The sequence below is a fragment of the Nematolebias whitei genome, chromosome 18 (genome assembly GCF_014905685.2).
Source record: "Nematolebias whitei isolate Nwh7 chromosome 18, NemWhi1, whole genome shotgun sequence".
In the NCBI taxonomy this organism is placed as follows: domain Eukaryota; kingdom Metazoa; phylum Chordata; class Actinopteri; order Cyprinodontiformes; family Rivulidae; genus Nematolebias; species Nematolebias whitei.
The window spans coordinates 16,777,323-16,781,435 of NC_056515.1; the positions used below are offsets into that span (position 1 = coordinate 16,777,323).

The 4,113-nt window shown below is 43.1% G+C and overlaps 1 protein-coding gene across 2 annotated transcripts in view; it reads left to right on the plus strand.

Annotated features, from left to right (window-relative positions):
* The first annotated feature begins 901 nt into the window (after positions 1–901).
* slc31a1 (solute carrier family 31 member 1) overlaps positions 902–4,113 on the plus strand; it is a 19,511-nt gene continuing 16,299 nt past the window's right edge. Inside the window, exon 1 of one of the 2 annotated variants that reach the window (XM_037691851.1) lies at positions 902–978. The gene's annotated coding sequence lies outside the window, so the exon portion shown is untranslated. Of the gene's footprint in view, positions 979–1,014; positions 1,058–4,113 lie in introns of those variants that run through there. The other variant, XM_037691852.1, reaches the window with a different exon arrangement.

Here is a 4,113-nt window from a genome sequence, read left to right on the forward strand (position 1 = left end):
AGAAGGCAGTTCTAGTAATGTTTTTAATTTTGGGGATAAAAGACATGTCCTGATCAAAAATAACACCAAGATCAGTTTGGGCAGATTTAGAGTCAGATCGGGGGGGTTTGAGTTAACCTCTTAAAAACATTTCAAACAATCATTCATCATTATTGGTTCAAAGCTCCCTTGACCTTTCTCCATTACTGATTGGCATCACATTGTCATCTCTACCAGGGCATTCACAACAGAAAACTGGTGAGGCAGTTAGTGGACGCCTCGTTGAGGGGTTGGCCGCGCAGTACGTCGGTGCGGCCGCCATATTGGATGTGGCAGAATGGCTGGTCAACCAATTAAAAGAAATGGACAGAACTTCATAAAGCACCGTTCTACAAAGTGTTTTATGTTAATGCCTGTCATTAGACACACTAATATATCTGGAAAACAAACAGGCACCAAAGACAACATTTATAACTTTTAAAGTGATTATTAAAAATGTTTACTCCTAAAATATTTAGGTTAAAGTTAAGCACTAAGCCAACATGTGTATTATTTTAAGTGTTTACAACTACTAATGTGTAGTAGATAACAAAGACTACAGTGGACAATCATAAAAAGCATGCAAATTGAGAAAAACAAATAAAAGAAAATGGTATTTAAAAAACAAAATAAAAACAGCTAGGTTGTAAAGAAATAACATGAAAGATAAACTCTGGGCTCAAAGCAACAAATCAATAAAAATATTTAACTTTTTTTTTATTTCAACAACCTTCAACAACTGAACTGTTTTTCATACTGGATCTTTGTTTTCATGCGTTCATCACATGCGTGGACTGACGTCACGTGACTAATCATAAAAAAAACTCTGCTTACGTGGCGTGGCTTTTGATTGGTTCAAATATCCACACTCTGGCCCCGCCTCCTGTGACGCTACGCAATGGACGGAAGTCGCGAAAAGTAACGGAGGAGAGCAGTGACAGAAGGAAAACGACTTTGTCTGTAAGTTTTTAAGTCTGTCGTTGATTCCGTGTTTCCAGGTCAGAACCGAGGACAGGACGCAGCAGAAATCCGGGTCCAGGTCAGTTCTTTGTTGGTTCTGGTCCAGTTGGTGTGTCGGAGTGACCTCTGCCTCTGACCCTGGGCTGCTGAACCGAACTCCGTGTAAAAAAAACTGTTGTTTCTGTGATTTTAGTTTTTATAGAAGTAGCGCTGGCAAAAACAGAGCATGTTGACGTTTCCGGAACCGGATCGGTTTCAGTTAACATTCGGTTGGGTTTGAGCTACCTGCTGACATCTCGGTCAGTAGTTCTCCGAACCTGTCCGGGTTCAGGATCCGCCGGCTTCATCTCAGGAGGCGCTTACAGACCGGGTTCTGTTCGGACCGGAACCTTCATGACGGGAGATTGATGAACAACGTGCACACCGATGTGTGGGGAAGCAAGTGCGCTGTCACAACCGGTGGACGCACTGGTGGGTCATCACTGAAGTTCTGATGATGATGGTGATTAAGGTCGGAGTTTGTTAGCCAGCAGAACAGAACCATCCTTACCGACAAAGACACGTACACAAGAGGGGGGATACCAGAATCAAGAACTGGACCTCTGTCCAGAACTAGGATCTGAACCCACAGAACTGAAGCTCAGATAAGGAAGATGATGAGATGAACCATCAGTAGTAAGGTACATTGTAGCACTCTGAGGTACATTGTAGCACTCTGAGGTACATTGTAGCACTCTGAGGTATGTGGCACTCTGAGGTACATTGTGGTATTCTGAGGTACATTGTAGCACTCTGAGGTACATTGTGGCACTCTGATGTACATTGTGGCACTCTGATGTACATTGTGGCACTCTGAGGTACATTGTAGCACTCTGAGGTACATTGTGGCACTCTGATGTACATTGTAGCACTCTGAGGTACATTGTAGCACTCTGAGGTACATTGTGGCACTCTGATGTACATTGTAGCACTCTGAGGTATGTGGCACTCTGAGGTACATTGTGGTATTCTGAGGTACATTGTGGTATTCTGAGGTACATTGTAGCACTCTGAGGTACATTGTAGCACTCTGAGGTACATTGTGGTATTCTGAGGTACATTGTGGTATTCTGAGGTACATTGTGGTATTCTGATGTACATTGTGGTATTCTGAGGTACATTGTGGTATTCTGATGTACATTGTGGTATTCTGAGGTACATTGTGGTATTCTGAGGTACTCTCCGTTACTCTGTAGTTACTATCTGTCGTTAATGTTCAGAAAACCTGACCTTCAGCAGAAACAGTCGATGATATAATTATGATAAAACGATGATGGTTCCTACAACAGGCCATGGTTAACGTGATAATGATGATGATAAGGCTGAATGACATAAACATTGTGTTCTGGGTCAGAACCGGGCCATGAGTTAGAGGAGATAGAAACCTTGTCCTTTAAGTACACGTAAAAAAAATTCAAAAAGTAAAGACTTTGTTAGAAACAAATGTTTCAAAGTAAGTAAAGCTTTATTTCTATAGCACCTTTCACAGACATATGGATCACAAAGGCAACACAATGAAAACAAACAAACAAGATTAAAAATGTCTTCTTTAAGAGTTTGTGTAAAGTGATGGTTTTGTTCAGAATCTGTTGGTTCTGCTCCTCACGCTGCAGAACCTTCTGCCACAGCTCAGCCATGACAGCAGTCCGTGGTGTGGAGCAGTGGGGTCCAGTGGAGTCTCGGCTCGTTTGAGTCCTAAGTTCTGGATGGAAGTCCAGTAAGGCTCAGTTGTGCAGCTGCTGCTCCACACACAGGTGCAGCTGGTTCTGACGGGCTCAGCAGAACTCCTGTAGATGGAGGTGAGGAGGAACTTTGATTTCCTCATTCTGTGCAGAAAGTTCTGGGTCTGAACTGGGTCATGTGTTCCCAGTCTGAACTGCTCCATCAGGTTCACGTTCCTAACTTTCCTTTAAAATAAAAACCAATAAAATAACAACTCTCCTGACCGGATCAAACCGGTTTAAACCGGTCCAGTCTGTTCACAGGAAGACCGATGAGCCTCGCCTGTCGGCTCCACGTTCACTTTCCTGAGCGGCCTTTGGATCGGACCAGGACCGAGTGATTGTTGTTAAACCAGGTGCGGCTTTGAGGCCGGAGATGTTCTGGTTCTGAAATATTTTCTCAGCAGCAGAACCTGAACGATGGTCCTGAACCAAAAGCTTCTGATTTCTTTCCCTCCTTTGGGTTTTGATGTTGCTCTCAACAATGTTGCCATGAAAACTGGTCTTAAGAAACTGTGCTGCTCAGAACTGCTGCTCTGCTGCAGCTCCGTCCAAACACACACATGGACCTGCAAAACGATGTTCTTGTTTTCAACTGGACCTGGTTCTATTGAACGTAGCAGTTGGGTTGTTGTTGATTGGGACACACAGAACTGCTCGGGTCTGTCAGCAGAACTTACATCCCAGAAACTGTCCAATCATCTGGTTCTGTTTCATGAATCGGTAGAGGCCAGAGATAACCACAGAACAGGAGCAGAAAACTGGACCAGAACTGGACCAGGACACTGGACCCTGGGCCTCGTGTACTGAGGGGTGCGTATGCAGCAAAACATGGCGTACGCCCCTTTTCACTCAAAACTTTAGATGTATCAAGAACAAAACATGGCAGTTTCATGGCTGACGTATGTATGTTTCTATGGTTACTGGTGTACACAAGTTTCTATGGCTACTGGTGTATGCACATTTTTATGGTTACTGGTGTACACAAGTTTCTATGGCTACTGGTGTATGCACATTTTTATGGTTACTGGTGTATGCACATTTTTATGGTTACTGGTGTACACAAGTTTCTATGGTTACTGGTGTACACAAGTTTCTATTGTTACTGGTGAACAACAAGTTTCTATGGTTACTGGTGAACAACAAGTTTCTATGGTTACTGGTGTATGCACATTTTTATGGTTACTGCTGTATGCAAGTTTCTATGGTTACTGGTGTACACAAGTTTCTATGGTTACTGGTGTATGCAACTTTCTATGGTTACTGGTGTACGCAAGTTTCTATGGTTACTTATGTATGCACATTTTTATGGTTACTGGTGTACGCAAGTTTCTATGGTTACTGGTGTACGCAAGTTTCTATGGTTACTGGTGTA